Genomic DNA, 20,154 nt, shown 5'->3' on the forward strand with positions numbered 1-20,154 from the left:
TTTATCTCTTCAGTTGACAGAAAAGCTGCAATAAAAGTTTCTTTGTCGTTGCAAAAAAATATGAATGGCCAATGAGCCTCTGTATGTCAAAGAATGGAAGGGCGGAGGAACTGTGGCACCTTGGGACTAGTGATCATACTAACCAGCTTCAGTCAGTATTGGCCCCCTGAGACCTATTATCCTGCTAAGTAACTCCAGTCAGTAGCGACCCCTGCCAACCAGTTCCAGTCAATATTGACATGTATTGTTACCCTGCTTGTAATGAATACCAGAGGCTAGCGTTGTTGCTAGCCAGCTCCATTCACCAGTGGCCAGTCACATATTATCCTCAATAGGATCAATGCCCAAGACCTGTGCAGCTGCTAACCTGCTAACCTGCTCTAGTCAGTAGTGACCTCCCAGACATGCATGTAATCAGCAAGGCTTTGGCCCTAATAACACTCACCCCACATCCTTACCGTATAATAGCAATGTAATTTATTTATCATACGGTAGGTACCGCACTATATCACATGATCCCAAAAACAAAGAAAATCAAAATTTGCCTTACCGTTCAGCACTGTTCAAAAATGACCAAATCACGCCAAGCACTATAGCCTGCCACATCACATGGCACACTCAGCCACAGCATGACAAGATACCACGGCAGGGATTTGGGGCCATTAATCATCTGTTCGATGCATGTATGCTGTAGATGCACATGCTTTGCATACTCCTGCCATCTTGTGTTGGGTCCGGATGTTTGCAAGTTGTTTCATTATTACCCCTAGATTTATATTCCGGCGTAAAAATTACCTGCACCACTTAACAAATCTTTATTTGTTTCATCCCCTCTGATACTCTCCCTCTTTGCTCTATTTGATTTCCACCTGTTTATTACATTCCTACACTTGCAGCATTTCTAAGGACTGAATTTTCCCATTCTCTATCATTTTTATACTATCGGCTTGATTGTTTAGGCATTTATTTTTCATAACTGCTTGTACCTCCGATAGATCCTTACTAAATAGAGGTTAAAAGGGATTTGTTGGAGACATTTGTTTACCCTCACCTTCACAATATGATATTTGGTCATGGTTGTTTCCAGTGTTCAATCTCACTATATCTGATGCATTTGTATTTTTCATACTTTTAGAAGCTTTATTTCTTGCTTTCCGTAGTTTTTTCCTCTGTCTATTTGATAGATGAACTTCCGGAGCTGCGTCTGTCATTGTTGATTATGTCGAGCATAGGTTTATCACTTCTTGATCTTTTGTTTTATCATCTATTTTTTCTTTAACAACAACAGTATTGTCTTTCCATTTTATTATATCTTTAGAGGGGCAGTCGGTCTTGATGGGTTGAATTCCCACATTAGGAAAATTCCCTTTTACATCGTCAATTATTGTTTTTAAAATATCCGGAATGGTAGTGTAACAGGGCGGGGGAGGAACCGAACACAGAAGTGGACCGGTGGTCCGCCACCCCCCTTTTACCTGCTTCCGTTCCCTCTCACTAGCCCCTTGATCTCTACGCCCCTGAGTGGGCCATCACAGAACCCGAACAAGGATGGCAGAACGCCCCGAAGTGGGCCGCCACAGGACAAGGCTGGCCGAACGAGAACACCCAGATGCACGGCCCCTTTAAGTGGGATCCCTCGGACGACAAAGCTCCTCCCTTACAAAGCATCACGAGTACGTCAAAAGAAGGCCGGAACCAGGAAGCAGTGGACGGCGTTTCCCAGGAGGCGAAAGGTGGTCACAGCAGCGGAAAGCGTGGAGGTTACAGCAGCGGAGAGCGTGAGGAGAGCGAGGCGGTCGAGACTCGAGAGGCCGGTGCCGAGTTGGAGAAGCCAGGCAGCCAACGTATCTACGCATCGCCCCGCCACGTTCCCACGGGAGGAGCGTGGCTCCAACAGGTACGGGACAGAGTGGCGGGCTGGGTGGGACGTCGGGTCCAACCTACTGAGTGATCAGTTGTGTAGCCCCGTGTACAGTCCGTAAACCCTTTCCTCTTCCTCACAAGCACTCTCCCCCCCACAGACTGTATATATTCACGATTGCACTGGTTTCCTTCCCTCCCGGTCCTTACTGCACGCATTGGTCCCATACCCTGACCTAACACCGCCCTCTCTCTCCTTTCTCCCTACGCCAACGGAACCGGCGGGACAAGCTGAGATCCGATTCCCGAGCAAGCTGGATCCTGTCAGGAAGTCTGCCTTCGACCCTGCCACCTTTGTGAGAGAGAGGATTACCAGTCGCAGAAGAAAATCGTATAGACAAATAAAGCCTTCACTTAAAACCTTATTCAGAGGGTCCGACTCTCTATCTACTTCTACTACCCCCCCCCCTGCACAGGAAGTGTCGGGCGCTGGTCCTACGTCCCTCCCTACCCCGGGACAGGTAGCTAGTTTGTTAATTGGTTGGGCACAACTACACTCTGCATACGTAGATATTGGCTGAGATTGTGCCCTTACTATTAGATTATTTTGTGTTGTTATCTTCTGCTCAATTCCGGCAACAGAGGATGCCGCAGCACTCAAGAGATCTATTTGGACCTCCTTTTTGTTGGACTGATATGTTAAAGCTTCCAGAGTTAATTGCGAGGTTTTGAAGAATAAATCCCAAATTGCTCCCGCGTTCCTACTTCCTGGTACCTGAGTACCTGGGCAATGGTGTTGCCCATTTATAAATGAGAGGTCCTTATACTCCTCTTTTTGTTGTCCTTGAAAATCATGTCCCTCATCACAAGAATGAATGAATTGTGGCTTACTATTCAAAACGTCTTTTTGATACGGAGTACTCCAACGCTGCAGAGTTTCTGAGTTGCTGTTGTATTCGTCCTAATTAATTTGAGATCCGTTATTTTGATTACATTTCGGCTGGTCCTGTTTTTTAACTGAATTTATTTTAGACAGAGTAAGATCCGATTTCAGTGGGGTATTGGCTTCCCTTATGATTTTCACCCCACCATTTAGTTCATTTGGAGCTTCTTGCTCTCCTTGATTTATTTGGCCCAAATTAGATGGTTCCCCTATACCGTTAGCTTTTCTGATTTTTACTTTCACTTCTATTGGCATTGGCTGCCTAGTTGGTAGTAATTGCTGAGTATCTCCCATTTTTGGATTTGTGAATTTTGGGTAATCTTGTTGTAAACGACCAGTAAGTGGAATAGTTAACATCTCTAGGTCCATTATTTGACCCCAATGGTTGATTTGGTCCTTAGTTGAATTTGACATTCGCTCGTCTTAAGCTTCAGACTCAGGGTGGCCTGGTTCACTTACTCCTTGCTTAGGGTATATAATATTTGTTCAACTCAGTGGTTTAATTGGAGTTTGAAGATCACATGGGTTAGTTAGCAATGTTAGCATAGCACCAGTTGGATCTTTCATAAAATCGAACTTTGACGGCGACTTTCCCAGTTTCCCAAATGTATGGACCTTAGATAATTTAAAGGACTATATGTCACCTGCCTGTTTTATTTTAAACGTATCTAGTATTAGTGTGTGTTGTATTTTTCTTTTCCTTTTGATAGGAGGGAAAGGTGGCCGCTCCTTTACTGACCTCATAATACACCCTCTAAGGTGAAGAAGTCTTGCTTCTTTCGGAGAATCAAACGGGCCAGTGACAAGACCAAATGGTGCTTTGATTGGACAAAAACACCACCAAATACCTCCAAGGGAAAACACCCCCAAAGTACAACTCGGTACAGAATCCGCCGGTGCTGCTGGTTACTTATTTAATTAACTAATTAATTAATCGATTGATTAATATACGGGCTCCGGGTAGGGCTGTAGTCTAGGCATGCAGAGTAATTCATGGGTCGAGGGGTACTTCAACAGGGTCAAAGTCTATTGTCACTTTCCCCTTTGCATAATTTCGCAGATTTTGTATTACAGACTTATTACAGACTCCAATTGCTCAGCGACTTAAGGACCGATCAATCTTAGCTACTCGCCACTCGCCACACGCCACACACCTCTTGCCACTTGTCACTCACCACTCACTGTTCATTGCTTGTTCGTTGCTATTCATCGCTGTCACGAGTACAAGGGAGAATGCTGGCAATCGTTCAGGAGCAAGAGCGAAATCCACAGCAAGTCCCTCTACAGACGGCATATGTAGGCACTTCCCTCCACTCCTCTGCTCAGCTCTGCTCTGCTCAATGATTGGTGTATACATAAAATCAGGCAGCAGTTCCCTGAGTCCTGAGGAATGATTGAAGTGTGCGATGTCTGACCATAGATGCGTCCATTCCTCATTGGAAATAGGACGGTGAATTAATTCTTCCCACTTAAACATATACCGGGGGCGCGGGGAAAGCACTGTTTTAAGGAGGAAGCTATAGATAAATGAGATCACCCCTTTCATGTTAGCAGTCTTGGTGAGAAAGGCCTCACATTTTGTGAGAGGTCGAGTAGCAGCCTCCCGTATCTGAGGTGTGAGGGCCCAGTGCATCAATTGGATGTACTGATATCTTTCAGTGTTCTTCAATTCAAAGTCCCTTTGACATTGATCAAAAGTAAGGGGATCAAAATTGTGGAACAAATGTATTAGAGCTAAGCAGCCTCCCCTTCTCCAGGCATCAAAGGGTCCCTCATGTTGGGCCGGGTGGAAAGCTGGATTGAAATGGATTGGAGTGAATGGGGATGGAAAAGAAGTCCACCTGTCGTCGCCCGGAATTGAGTGCCATACTTCAAGAGAGGTGCATGTGGGGCAGCTAAGGTCACCCTGGCAGCCGCCTTGAAGAGAAGGGAGGCTCCAGCTATTTCCTTATGGCACTCTCGTCTTTGGAGACTGCTTAGCCTAGAATGTATGGCTGATATTTTCAGGGATAATTATAAGAATTTCGAATTTAAATGGGGCCCCCTTGTCTCCTTCCTCTCCCAGGGCCGTCCGTCTGCGGTGTGTCCCTCCACCATCAGATCCCGCCATCTCTTCCAGTTTTGATCACAATTCCAGTGTCGACCAACCTCTCGTTAGTATGAACACGCCGCCACGTCGGGTGGGGGTTGGGTTTTTTTGTGTTTTTTTCTTTGTTCCTTGTTAGATTCATAATTACTTATCCCATGTTAGGATGAGTTTGTCCACGCTTTTTGGCTATTCCGCATACACCACCTCGGTGGAGCAACCTGGAGAAATTACCGTTACAGAAGGCCGTTGAGTTTTCTTTAGACCTATCTGCTGGCTTAGCAAAGTTGCATGATCTTCTTTTTTTTCTTTTTTATCTCTCTCTCAAAGCTCCTGGTCATTTAGAAGCTGTATCTTTCATTTGGCTTATCTAATAAGAGGAGGAGCTGGTTTATATTGATCAATGCACTTTTTCCACCAGTTATAATTCTGTTGAGGCTTTCTGATCCCCTGCGTGGGACCAAGTGATGAAGTAATTTTTGCCTGTGGAAAAAAAAATTAATAAATACATTTTTGACAAAAACCAGGCTGCAGGCCACGGCTCCTCTGTGCTCCTCTGTGCCCTGCAGCAGCCGCTGCACGAGCAGCACAAGCAGCGTCTTAGCACCGCGGTGCCGGCAGCGGCCGTTCCTGCCCCCACAGCAGATCCGTAGAACTTAAAGCGCCCGTGTAACAGGACGTGGGTGAAGCGGGAACCGGTCACAAAACAAACCCTGGCAGTCCTCCCAGGCTCCGCTCCACTTGCTTGTCAACTCCTCCTCGGGTCGTCCCCTTGGCTCTAATCGATACGCTCTGCACTCAACGCCGAATCACATGCTGACAACAACTGTGAACACCAACAGAGGGAAGAATCTTGTGTTTTCCCCAGTTAGTAAACAAAAACAGCATAAGTCTTGGCTGCTTCTGCTGCACCCAAAGTCTTATGCGTCTTTTCAGTCTAATTTTTCTGTCTGGAAAAAGATTGTGTCCCGGTTTTCTGCGCCCAGTAAATCCAGTTGCAGAAAAACCTAACAACTGATAATCAGGTGGAATAAAATGAACACATGAAAGTACGCCTTAATTTCATTGCCCTTGATTCACACTCTGGACCATAGTTGAGGGATAGGTCTAGGCGTAGTCCTCGCAATACACAATAGATTTGTGTGCGGCAGAGACCAGAACTCAAAAGTCAGGATACCAGATACAAGTAGGTGGTAACTCAGGGCAGGGGAAAACGCCTGTTGTCCGTGGAGAAATCATTCACTTCCCAGAAATCTGCATTACAAATTAATTAATAGTATATGTTTTTTTAATATCTGTTTGGTACCAGTCCATATGACTTTCATATCTGCCTTTGGGATTCTATGATGCAACTCCATAGGGTACTTGTATCCTTTGTGAGCTTAATAAAATGTTGAAAATTCTACAAATCCTCACTCTTACCCCAGTATTGGAACTTTCATAGATTCCCATGCTTTGAATCATTCCCCGTCGTCGGAATGGGAGTCTCGGTAACAAAAATACCATAGCTGTAGGTACAAAAGACCAAGGAAAAAGGCCTAGGCCTCATTCCCTTTTGTAGCATATCACCCTCTTTGTGTAAAAGAGACCAAACTCAGGCCTCAGCCAATCAGAAGTGCCTCACCCCTTAGAACCTTCCTGAAGGAACCTCAGAGCCTCAGATTTTCTACCGCACGTTTTGCTTAGGGAGTCTCCTTTGAGCTCTGCTCAACTTCTACTTTTACAAAGGATTTCTTCAGGATTACTACTTCAAAATCTTCAACTTCACTTCAGGATTGTTGGCTGCCTTCCAGGATGTCAGAAATGGAGAAGAAAAAAGCCCTTTTCAAGCCTTGTTCCACCTGTGGTAAGAAAAGGCTTTTTGTGGAGGATAAGCACAAAGACTGCATTTACTGCCTCTATCCTGACCACCAGGCTGCAGACTGTAAAATCTGTCGCACCTTTTCGGCCAAGACCCTCCGGGACCGTGAGGGAAGACTCTTGACATGGCTCCATAAACTGAAAACCAGGAAAGATACTGTCTCCAGTGACAGTGAGGATGCAGCATCGTTGTCTTCTTCAAGAAGGTCAGTGAAAAGGAGTAGGGGTTCCCCTTCACCTTCTATGGAAAGATCTTCCAAGGCCTCAAAAAAGACCCCCAGTGAGTCTGAGAGCCCACGTCCCAGCAAATCTCCTCACCGAGGTGTAAAGGAGAGGGAAGGACCAGATTCGCCTTCTAAAGTTGAGAAGACTATCACAGCCTTCAAAAAACCTTCATCCCAGTCTTCTGAGAGGAGTTCCAAGTCCTCGACGACGAAGACGTCGACGACGGAGGTTCCGGCGACCAAAAAATCAAAATCTGCATTGATGTCATCGATGATCCCGTCGTCAGCGGTTTCTTCACCGTCGACGCCGAAGACGAAGGTGCCGACGACGAAGGTGCCGACGACGAAGGTGCCGACGACGAAGGTGTCGACGACGAAGGTGCCGACGACGAAGGTGCCGACGACGAAGGTGCCGACGACGGCAGTTCCAATCTCACCGTCGACGATGGTGCCGACGTCGACGATGGTGTAGACGACAATGTCGACGACGACGGTCTCGTCGACGAGAGCATCGACGACGACGACTTTAACAATGACACCGGCTGGCGTGTCGACCATTTCCTCGTCGCCGACTTCGACGACCCCGATCTCGTCGACGCGTATACAACCGTCGACGATGGAACCGTCGACGATCTTATCCTCTGAATAGAGAATTACCATTTCTGTGACACGAATCACGCAGGAGGTTACTTCTCCGAAGGCTATGTCTCCTCTACTGTCAACCATGCTTCTGCAAGAAGGAGATTCTGGGGAGGAGGACCAGGACTCATACAGCTACGCTGATAGTCCCTCCCAACTTCTGATCAAATGCCAGGACACTGACTCTGAGGGCGACTACGGACGCGAGGATGTGGGCCATCATCAGTCGGCCCAGTCGCAACATCATGCTGAGCAGGAAATGGTTTCAGTGCCATCTTCTTTTCTCCAAGATCTGCATAAGATGCTGCAGGTCTATAAATCTAAGGCGAGTATGCCTATTCCGGTGCCGTCAACGCCAGTAACTCCTGCAGAGATGTCAGCCTCATTAGTGACGCCTTCCATTCCAGCTCCAGTTTCCCCTTGGCCTCAAATGTCCATCCATCATGAGTCCTCCGGGTTACAAGATGTCCATGATGATTCCTCGGATGAGGGTCAGCAATCGGATCATGGCTCTATTCCCGATACTGAATATGACGAGTATATCATTCCGGATCCAGCATCGCCAGTCCCAGATCCGGCGGATTCCCCGCCTGCAGACATTGGGGGCTTCCATCAGCTGATGGAGAGAGCCGCTGCGAGATTCAAATTGGCCATGCCTAAAGTTGCCACGGATTGCTTTTTATACGATTTCAAAGAGCCTTTTATGAAATCAACTAGGTCCATTCCTATTGTGGATCATGTGTGGAAGGAGGGCCTAAAAGCCATGAAAAACCCAGCGACGGTGGTCCCGGTGCTACTGCGTCTGGAGAAAAAATACAAGGCATCAGTTGACAGCCCGGCAGCCTTAATGGGTAATCCCAGACCAGACTCTGTGATCTCGCAAGCTGCACAGAGGAAATCCCGTAACCCCTCTGCTCCCTTAACAAATCCTCCGGACAAGGAAGGGCGGAGGTTGGATAATGTGGGGAAGAGATTCTCGTTGATGGCAAGTTTGCTGGTGCGAGCGGCAAATGCCCTAGCAATCATGGGTAGATACGACCGCCAGCTTTGGTGTGATGTCGCTCCATACCTTGACCAGCTGCCTCCGGAATCTACGACTGAGGCAAAGAAAATCTTACAGGAGGGAGAAGCAACGTCGATGGAAATCATTGACTGCGCAATGGATATTGCGACAACGGCATTTCGTTCTTTGGCTGGGGCGGCAGTCCTCCGCCGCCAAGGGTGGCTCAAGGCTACTTGGTTTAGGCCTGAAATTCAAAACAAGGTCCTGGATCTTCCCTTTGATGGGGAAGCATTATTTGGCAAGCTTGTTGACGACACTCTTCAGGACATAAAAAAGGACACAGAGACTGCCAGGTCCTTGGGGACCCTTCAATACAGAAAGTCTCCTTTTAAAGGATCCCGAGGTAGAGGTGGTAACTACAGAGGATCCTATCACCAACAGCAACGCTATTCCACCACGAGCTCAGGTTCCCAGCAATACCATCAGCCTTATCAACAGCGGCAAGGCCAGTCTACCAACTACTCCAGGCCTTACAATAAGGGGAAACAGGCTGGACGAGGACGAGATTCGTCCAAACGCCAATAGCGGCCTCCTGGCTCTTCCTACTGGACCCTCCTTCAAGAGATCATCAGTTGGAGGCAGGTTCACCAAATACCTTCACAACTGGTCCAGGATAACATCGGACCGTTGGGTGCTCAACATCATTCGGAAAGGACATACCCTGGAATTCACGCAAGTCCCTCCAGCCAAGCCCCCGGCAGCCATTCCATCGCAACACCAGCGTCTCCTGCGGCTCGAGGTCCAACAGATGCTCCGGAAAGGAGCGATAGAGCCGGTCCCTGCAAACCAAAGAGGACAAGGATTTTATTCCAGGTTCTTCCTGGTGAAGAAGACGGAAGAAAAGTGGCGCCCCATTTTAGACCTCAGGGAGCTAAACACCTATCTCATCTCACTGTCCTTCCGGATGGTCTCTCTCCAGGACATCTTGAAGCTCATCAACCAGGGGGATTTCATGGCCACGCTCGATCTCGAAGATGCGTATTTCCACGTTCCGATTCACCCATCACACAGAAAGTTTCTGTGATTCACAGTAGCCAAGAGACATTTTCAGTTCAGGGTCTTACCCTTTGGACTCCGTTCAGCCCCAAGAATTTTCACAAAGGTGCTGGCGCCAGTAGCAGCTTTCCTGCGAAGGAACCATTTCCAGGTCTTCTCCTACCTGGACGACTGGTTACTGAAAGCTCCGTCCAGAGAGGCAGCACTGGAGGCTGTTCAAGCTTGTACCAATTTGTTTCAAAATCTGGGGCTCACTCTGAACAACGAGAAGTCTTCCCTGCTCCCGTCCAGGAAGGCTCGCTTCCTGGGAGCCATCTTAGATTCCAAGCTCTCAAGAGCCTTCCCTACTCAGGAAAGGAGAGACAAATTACAAACCCTGGCTCAGGACTTGCGCACAAAAAAGTGTCTTTCAGTTCGCCGCTACAAGTCTCTGCTGGGGGTGATTTCATCGTGTATCCCACTAATTCCCCATTGCAGACTAAGGATGCGTCCTCTGCAGGAGCAACTAGACAACCAGTAGCAGCAGGTCCACGGTTCATTCGAAGACAGAGTGATGATCACTCCAAGCATGAAGGAAGCAGCTTTATGGTGGGTGTTAGAATTGGGGGTCTCTGGTTGGCGCAAGTATGCACTTGTGACAAGCAGGGACCCTCTCCTCTAAGTAGGGGCAAAGGATGACCCCTTAGAATTACCCTTGCTCACCCTCTAGGTGCGTGGCGTGAGCAGCCAAGGCTATTCTTCAGGCGTTATTCAGTTAAGCATTTGTAATCACACACACAGTAAAATACACCAATCCCCCCACAAATGGACACCAGGCTGTGAATATATAAAAAATACGCTTCTTTATGTAAAAATATATATATGTATCTCAGCAGACTTATCACAAGACCAAATAACGTTTTTGTAGCACCACAGATTGTAAATAGGCACTTTTCTTCTTAGTTGCAGTTCAAAAATAGTTTGTTTACTTTACTTCAGGGAATAGTTCTTTTGGTGTTCTCTCCTCTTAAAAGATAGTCTCTCACGCACTTTGGTGGCTTTGGGACCCACTCCGGGCCTTCGGCGTGCTTTGCAGCGCCCCTCCTGCCTTTGACGGTGAAACTGACTCAGCCCCTACCGCGGCTCACGCATCGGGCGGGAGCACGCCTGTGCCGGGCCCGGCTCTTCCTCTCGGCTCGAGGACAGAGTCAAATGCGGGCCGGCCCAGCGGTGCGGGAGGACTCGAGGGACAGCGCGGCAGGTAGGAGCAAGCTCGGAGGCCCTGACGGGGAGTACTGACGGAGCACACAGCTCTTACTCACCCGTGGGGGCTCCGGGCACACGGAGACTTCTCTGCTCAGCTCCAAGGCAAGGAGCGATGACGGGGAAAACACAAGTTGCGGGCCCCGAGCCCGGTGGTGATTGATGAGCACTTCTTCTTCACGTTGGCGAGGGTCAGCACAGGCTTGTGCGACCCTGGCGATTGGGGGCACTCTTGGATCTTGACGCCAGCGGGCGTATGCAGTCAGTCAGGCACGGCCCGCGACCCTCGGCACAACGGTGCGGGGGTCTCCTCAGCGGGGGCGGCGCGGCCTGACGAGCCTCCAAGATCGCAAAGCGGGGTCACAGGGCACGGTCTGTGCAGCTGTCGACCCGGCGTAGATCGCGATCAGTAGAGGGAATTCCGGCGGGAGGGGGGAGAGCGTCTCAGGGCACTCCAGTAGCAGGCAAGGGGCAGAGGAGCAGGAAGCCAAGCCTGGGGGCAGAGAGCGACTCCGATCGGAGCGAGGCTCTCACAGGACAAAGGCAGGCAAGCTCCCGAGTGCCACAGCCCTAGGAGGGGCGATGAGGGGCGCGGTCTGGCTCCAGCGGGATGCACACACGGCTCGAATGTCAGGACGAGCAAAAGCACCAAGGACCCACTAGTCCTGGGGTCCAGATCAGGGGGCAAGCTCAATCAAGCCCTTGGAGAATGTTTAGAGCACAAAGCAGCAAAGTCTTTCCTCAGCAAGTCTTCTCCTCTCCTCTCTCAGCAAGGCAAGCAGCAGGCCAGTCCTCCCAGCGTCTCTTCTCCTTCTAGTCGGGTAGAGGTCCTTTGTGGTAAAACAGGATTCTAATTTACAAGGAGCAGGGCTCCTACTTTTATACACAGTTTCTTTTGTTCTCACAGGCCAGGGGGGCCTTTGCATAACTGCTCTCAGCCTCTGAGCACTTGTTGGGGGTACTTCTGGCTTCTGCTTTCAGTGTGTGGGCAGGCACATCAGCCGCTCCCCAGGGGGGCGGAGCCAGCATTGTGTGGACAGGGGCAGCCAGGAGTACTTTGTTGACAGGCTTCGCCCTTCCTGGGCCAGGTGCAGGCTGAGTCATCAGTCTCTCCCCAGGGGGGCGGAGCCAGCATTGTGGTGGCAGAGCACAGCCTGATGCATAGTCCAGGGAAACTCCCACCTCCCACTAAAGTGTAATCCTGGCATTCACCACCTGTCATCCCCCAGCCCTGTCACTCACACAACCCAGACAGTCAGATACACATCCAAGCAGAGGCGGGCTGAAATGGTTAGGCAAGCAAAGGCTAACTTTCTAAAAGTAGCATTTGCAAACACAGGATATTAAAATAAACTTTACTAAAAGAAGTATTTTATTATTCTGAGTTCAGGCATACTAAACATTAATTTCTACCATGTTCCCTGAGCCTGCTGGGATTATAGAGTGTAATAATTCCAGCAGCCCATCTGGCCTAAAGGGAACAGGTAGCCTTACAATAGTGAAAAATGAAATTGGCAGTAATTCACTATTAGGACATGCCACACACATCAGAGCATGTCCTACCTTACACTTACAATGCACCCTGCCCTGGGGCCTACCATAGAGGTGACTAATATGAAGTTAAGGGAAGGTTTAGGGGCTGGCAAGTGTGTGCACTTGCCCAGCCAGCATGACAGTACCAGACTGCACGCAGGTTCTGCAATGGCAGACCCTAGACACATTTTTAAAAGGCTGCTTCTGTGGGTGGCGCAACCAGCGCTGCAGGCCCACTAGCAGTATTGGCATTTACAAGCCCTGGCACTCCTGGTGCACTTTACTGGGGACTAACAGTAAATCCAATGAACCAATCATGAACATCAATCACAGATACACTTTACAGTAGGGAGCACTTGCACAGCGGCACGGGTTGGCCGTGGCGCAGTGCCCTGAGCAGCGGACACCAGCAAAAACATCTGAGGCACAACAGCAAAAAGTGGAAGGGAAACTCACGCCAAGGTGCCAGGTCTAACAGTGGGCAAATCAAGACAACTTGTCCCAAGGTCTATCCTTCGCAAGCGACCCGTCTCCGCAAGTGATAACAACGGACGCGTCATTGGAGGATTGGGGGGCAGTGATGCAAGACCTGCATGTCAGCGGTCATTGGTCGCCCCAGGAGAAACGCCTCCACATCAACCTGTTAGAGCTACGGGCGATACGACTGGCTCTGCAAGCTTTTCTTCCTCGCCTGCAAGGTTCACATGTGCTTATCAGGATGGACAACACCACGGCCATGCACTATGTGAACAAGGAAGGGGGAACCAGATCTCGTTCATTGTCGCAAGAAGCTCAGCAGATCTGGGAATGGGCGATCCTTCAGAGGGTTTCGCTGAGAGCAGAACACTTACCAGGCGTCCTCAACGAAAATGCCGACAGACTGAGCAGGTCATCCTCAGTCAGCCACGAATGGGAATTGAATCAGAGAGTCTTGGAGGAGGTCTTCAGCCAGTGGGGCAGACCAGAGATCGATCTTTTTGCCACTCCGACCAACAAGAAATGCCGGTCTTATGTAAGCAGGCTTCCCCATCGAGGTTCTCTGGGGAGTGCGCTTTCGATAGCATGGTTGCGGACATTTGTCTACGCTTTTCCTCCCATACCTCTGATCCCACTCATCAGGAAGATCAAGGTGGAGCCGTGCAGGATGATCCTTATAGCCCCTGCTTGGCCGAGGCAGTTCTGGTTCACGGAACTCCATCTGCTCACGATGTCCGAGGGACAAGTTTGGCACCCGGATCCGCAGTCCCTACACCTGAGTGCATGACTCCTGAGCAGCGAGAATTTATGAACCTACCCATTTCTAGTGAGATTAAGGAGGTCCTTTCTCAGGCAAGAGCTCCTTCTAAGAACAGGACTTGACTTGACTTGACCGTCTTAACTTGAAGAGATTCTGTTGCTGGTGCAAGAAAGAATTATTTACAACAAGGGGTGGTGATGGACAGAGTCTCTGAATTAAGCAGAGTACTCTCACCCAGTCAAGAGATCAGGGCTAGATCCAACACCGTTTTTTCGCTCATTGCACCATCCCAGTTTCAGAACCTGGCTGTATGCAAATTAGTCTGTCCCTGGCCCAGTGCATCATGGGAACAGGGCAGACCAGACTACAAAAGCCAATTCTTACACTGGGAAGGAAACAAGCTTCCGGGGACCGGTTTCTGGCATTACAGCCGTCTTCGGCCCGGCTTGCTTGAATCCTGATGGTGCAATGAGCAAGGGACTCACATCTGAGTATACCCTTCCACGCTTAGGGTGGACAAAATTATTTACAACAAGGGGTGGTGATGGACAGAGTCTCTGAATTAAGCAGAGTACTCTCACCCAGTCAAGAGATCAGGGCTAGATCCAACACCGTTTTTTCGCTCATTGCACCATCCCAGTTTCAGAACCTGGCTGTATGCAAATTAGTCTGTCCCTGGCCCAGTGCATCATGGGAACAGGGCAGACCAGACTACAAAAGCCAATTCTTACACTGGGAAGGAAACAAGCTTCCGGGGACCGGTTTCTGGCATTACAGCCGTCTTCGGCCCGGCTTGCTTGAATCCTGATGGTGCAATGAGCAAGGGACTCACATCTGAGTATACCCTTCCACGCTTAGGGTGGACAAAATTATTTACAACAAGGGGTGGTGATGGACAGAGTCTCTGAATTAAGCAGAGTACTCTCACCCAGTCAAGAGATCAGGGCTAGATCCAACACCGTTTTTTAGCTCATTGCACCATCCCAGTTTCAGAACCTGGCTGTATGCAAATTAGTCTGTCCCTGGCCCAGTGCATCATGGGAACAGGGCAGACCAGACTACAAAAGCCAATTCTTACACTGGGAAGGAAACAAGCGTCCGGGGACCGGTTTCTGGCATTACAGCCGTCTTCGGCCCGGCTTGCTTGAATCCTGATGGTGCAATGAGCAAGGGACTCACATCTGAGTATACCCTTCCACGCTTAGGGTGGACAAAATTATTTACAACAAGGGGTGGTGATGGACGGTGTTGGATCTAGCCCTGATCTTTTGACTGGGTGGGAGTATTCTGCTTAATTCAGAGACTCTGTCCCTCACCACCCCTTGTTGTAAATATTTTTGTCCACCCTAAGCGTGGAAGGGTATACTCAGACATGAGTCCCTTGCTCATTGCACCATCAGGATTCAAGCAAGCCGGGCCGAAGACGGCTGTAATGCCAGAAACCGGTCCCCGGAAGCTTGTTTCCTTCCCAGTGTAAGAATTGGCTTTTGTAGTGTGGTTTGCCCTGTTCCCATCATGCAGTGGGACAGGAACAGACTAATTTGCATACAGCCAGGTTCTGAAACTGGGATGGTGCAATGAGCTAAAAAACGGTGTTGGATCTAGCCCTGATCTTTTGACTGGGTGAGAGTATTCTGCTTAATTCAGAGACTCTGTCCCTCACCACCCCTTGTAAATATTTTTGTCCACCCTAAGCCTGGAAGGGTATACTCAGACATGAGTCCCTTGCTCATTGCACCATCAGGATTCAAGCAAGCCGGGCCGAAGACGGCTGTAATGCCAGAAACCGGTCCCCGGAAGCTTGTTTTCTTCCCAGTGTAAGAATTGGCTTTTGTAGTTTGGTTTGCCCTGTTCCCATCATGCAGTGGGACAGGAACAGACTAATTTGCATACAGCCAGGTTCTGAAACTGGGATGGTGCAATGAGCTAAAAAACGGTGTTGGATCTAGCCCTGATCTTTTGACTGGGTGAGAGTATTCTGCTTAATTCAGAGACTCTGTCCCTCACCACCCCTTGGTGCAAGAAAGAAGGCATTGATCCTTTCGCTTCCAAGCCTCATCAGATCCTTCCTTATCTGCTGTCCTTGGCCAAATCGGGACTAGCCCATTCATCAATTAAGGTCCACTTGGCGGCAATGTCGAGGTTCAGGAGGACTGGCTCTGGACCCTCCTTGTGGTCATCCAGAATTGTCAAACAATTTCTAAAGGGATTGTTCAGAGTTTATCCATCAGTGAGACCACCGCCTCCAACATGGCATCTGAATCTAGTCCTTTCTCAGCTCATGAAGGGCCGTTTGAACCAATCCATCGTTCTGACATGAAATACCTTTCATGGAAATTGGCTCTCCTCCTCGCTCTCACGCCGGCTAGGCGTGTTGGTGAATTACAAGCCTTGACTATCCAAGAACCTTTCCTTCAATTCAAGAGAAACACTGTCATCATGAGAACTAACCCGAGGTTTATGCCTAAATTCCCCTCAGACTTCCATTTGAATGAGCCGGTCATTCTGAAGGCGTTCTTTCCTCAACCGGCTACACCAGCAGAGAGGGCATTACATTCGCTCGATGTGCAATGGTGTTTGAAATTCTACTTGGAGCGTACTAAGAGTTTTCGGAAAACCTCTCAGTTATTTGTTGCCTTCGGAGGTCCAAGCAAGGGCCTTCCTCTTTCCAAGCAGGGCATTTCCAGGTGGATCACGAGTGCCATTCTGCATTGTCACACTGCTGCAGGAAAACCTCTGACTGGAAAGGTTCGAGCGCATTCCACGAGATCTGTGGCTTCTTCTACAGCCCTCTTCGCAGGGGTACAGATCAAAGACATTTGCAGAGCTGCTACCTGGAGCAGAGTTCACGCATTTACCAGGCATTACTGCTTGGAGTCCCTACAACAAGGTGATGTGGCAGTAGGACAGGCTGTCCTGAGGAACCTCTTCCAATGAGTGGTGAGCTTTCCATTCTTTCCCACCTTCCGTCTTTCACATTTTGTTTCTTTATGTCATGTTGCCTATTGCTATATTGTGATGATGCAAAATGTGGTTCTGTTACTAACTGCTTGCTACTCTGATACAAAGCATGGGAATCTATGAAAGTTCCAATACTGGGGTAAGACAACAAGTTACTTACCTGTAACTTTGGTTCCACAGTTTTGGTAACTTTCATAGATACCCATGCGCCCGCCCACCTCCCCGAGGAAAGCTCAGCCTACAACAGATATGGTGTCTAAGTACACAACGGCTACGAAAATCTGAGGCTCTGAGGTTCCTTCAGGAAGGTTCTAGGGGGTGAGGCACTTCTGATTGGCTGAGGCCTGAGTTTGGTCTCTTTTACACAAAGAGGGTGATATGCTACAAAAGGGAATGAGGCCTAGGCCTTTTTCCTTGGTCTTTTGTACCTACAGCTATGGTATTTTTGTTACCGAGACTCCCATTCCGACGACGGGGAATGATACAAAGCATTGGAATCTATGAAAGTTACCAATACTGGGGAACCAAAGTTACAGGTAAGTAACTTGTTTTCTTCCATCCAAGTACTATCATGCTACCATTCTACACTCTGCTCTGTCTGAAAAACAGCTCAACATTTTCAAAATTCTGCATTGATTTGGCTTGTAAATTATATTTTTGGAAATGTACATGTATTAACTATTTAATTTTAATACTATAGGTGATTGAAATTACGGATGAAGAAAGCAAGATTTAGCACTAAGCAACTGAATGTCAGCACCATAAGAAGGATTATTTTGAAAAACTGAAGGACATCCAGCATTCTACGTTTAAACAATTTCCAAAAATCTAAGTGTGGCGAGGAAAGTACTATACCTGTAAGTGAAGTCTCTAATTTTGCATTTCATTAACCCAGAGCAAAGCCATATCTGTGCACACAGCATCAGAAATAATGTAGAAAGACCACTTCTGAAATATTATCAGAAAGACAAATTGCCTCAGCATGACAGAATAACGTTAATCTAAAGCATCATGTAATTCTAGAGAGGAAGCACACACTACATAAAAGAAAGTTACAACTAAAGGTTTCTTCTGGATACCATCAAAGAAAAGACGCTGAAAGAAGACTCCGAAGCTGACACGTTAACAACCAAAAGATTAGAAAATCACCTTTGTTCAACAACCATTTTTAACAAGTTACCCAAGTTTGAGACTATCTGCCTCGGGATATGACACCTTGACCCACTCTGCTCACTCTTGCGAAAACCTTAAAAATTCACCACTATATTGTGTTCATGACCATCTCAGATTGTTTCCTTTTTATTGTTTACTGTTCTGTAATTCTATGTAAATCGCCTCAACATTATCTGTTGTGCAGGAGTGATATGTAAAACTGTTAAATATAAAAATGGATTAAAGGAGCACCGTTGCGCTATATCTAATGTAAATAATATCCTCATCCTCAGAACTACAAACCTTAACCTTACACCAAACATAGAAAGGGTAGAAGGAACTGATGTTCTGCGACTAATGATCCACAATAGTATTCTGCACGTTCTAACGCCCTCAGTTACTGCCATTACACCAGTGCAAAAAGGTACTTATCAGTTTAATCATTAAATATCAGAGTAACACCTTATTACTGCATTGCTAAGATCCTATACAAATAGATTTGAGAAAAACTTCAGTCACAAATTAAGTTGCTGCCGGAGAGGCTATTACCTAAAGACTATTATCTGTTAGAAAAATTTCAACAGGTGTTACAGGACTGCTTCCCGACATTTTTTGCTCAATTCAAGTGTTGAGAAGATTACACACAATTTCTTTTAGAGATAAGTGCTGAACATTATCTAAACAAGCCCGACTCTAAAATCGAGGCAAAATAACCGAAGTTAGGGAAAAAAGTTACCTGTGCCCAAAAAGATACAGCTATAAATCTTATCTCACAGAATTTGACAGAATGCACACAGGGGGAAACCACTCTCAGTGCAAAGTATGCCAAAAAAGTTTCAAGCGTAAATCTTATCTCACTGAGCATATGAAAATCCACACTGGGGGAAAACACTCTCCGTGCAAAGTATGCCAAAAAAGTTTCAGGCGTAAATCTTATCTCACTGAGCATATGAGAATCCACACTGGGGAAAAACCTTTTTAGTGCTCTGAATGTCAGAAAAGGTTTAGTATCAAACCGAGTCTATATCGACATGAATTAACCCACTCTGTGGAAAAACGTTATCAGTGCTCTGAATGCCCAAAACATTTCAAACTTAAATCACTTATAATTGCACATGTGAGATTACACACTGGGGAAAAACCTTATCAGTGCTCTGAATGCCAGAAATGTTTCAATGAAAAAAGACATCTCACGCTGCATATAAGAACCCACACTGGGGAAAAACCTTATCAGTGCTCCGAATGCCCAACAGATTTCAAACTTAAATCACTTCTAACTGCACATGTGAGATTCCACACTGGGGAAAAACCTTATCAGTGCTCTGAATGCCACAAATGTTTCAGTCAAAAAAGCAATCTCACTGAGCATATAAGAATCCACACTGGGGAAAAACCTTATCAGTGCTCTTAATGCCAGCTATGTTTCAGTCAAAAAAGCAATCTCACTGAGCATATAAGAATCCACACTGGGGAAAAACCTTATCAGTGCTCTGAATGCCAGATATGTTTCAGTCAAAAAAGCACTCTCACTGAGCATATAAGAATCCACACTGGGGAAAAACCTTATCAGTGCTCCGAATGCCAGATATGTTTCAGAGTAAAAAGCCGTCTCACTCAGCATATAAGAACCCACACTGGGGAAAAACCTTATCAGTGCTCCGAATGCCAAAAATGTTTCAGACAAAAATCTCATCTCACTGAACATGTGAGAATCCACACTGGTGAATAAAATGATCAGTGCTCTAAATGTCAGAAAAGATTCAGATGTAGAGATGGTTACAAGTGCCATAAGAAAACACACCATCAAAATAATCAGTTCTCCGAATGCCAGAAAAGCATACATTTTAAACTCAATCTCACTCTACATGAGCAGACGCACACAGGGGGAAAACATTACCAATTTCTGTGAATGCCAGAAATTCCTATTTGATAGGCACAGCCTCACTAACCATAAGCGACTCCATACTGATGAGTGCTCTGAATGGCAGAAAAGCTGCAGAAAAAAAACGCTATTTCACCATGAGAAACTCCACACTAGAGAAAATCCTTATGCCATAAAAGGTTGAATCTGGAAGACAGTGTTATGCTTCATGAGCGATCTCACTCTGGAGAAAAACCTTATAAGTACTCGAAATGCAAGCAATGTTTTGGGTACAAATTACTTCTCACTTGACATGAGCGAACTCACACGGGGGAAAAAAGCCTTATGTGTGTTCTGAATGTCAGATAAGGTTTAGTCTTGAATACAATGTCATTTCACATGAGAGAATTCACACTGGACTAAAGCCATATACAGGAGGGGAAAGCCAGAAACGTTATACTCAGAAAGGAGATATCACTAAATATGAGAAATACATC

The 20,154-nt window shown here is 47.3% G+C and overlaps 1 protein-coding gene across 2 annotated transcripts in view; it reads left to right on the forward strand.

The window, feature by feature from the left end:
• LOC144806055 (uncharacterized) overlaps positions 1 to 20,154 on the forward strand; it is a 609,474-nt gene that overhangs the window by 573,102 nt on the left and 16,218 nt on the right. The window contains exon 2 of one of the 2 annotated variants that reach the window (XR_013605675.1): positions 17,345 to 17,501. The exons of the other annotated variant lie outside the window; for it this stretch is intronic. The gene's annotated coding sequence lies outside the window, so the exon portion shown is untranslated. The remainder of the gene's footprint in view (positions 1 to 17,344; positions 17,502 to 20,154) is intronic. 2 annotated transcript variants of the gene reach the window in all.

The sequence above is a fragment of the Lissotriton helveticus genome (assembly GCF_964261635.1).
Source record: "Lissotriton helveticus chromosome 1_1 unlocalized genomic scaffold, aLisHel1.1 SUPER_1_unloc_41, whole genome shotgun sequence".
Lineage (NCBI taxonomy): Eukaryota > Metazoa > Chordata > Amphibia > Caudata > Salamandridae > Lissotriton > Lissotriton helveticus.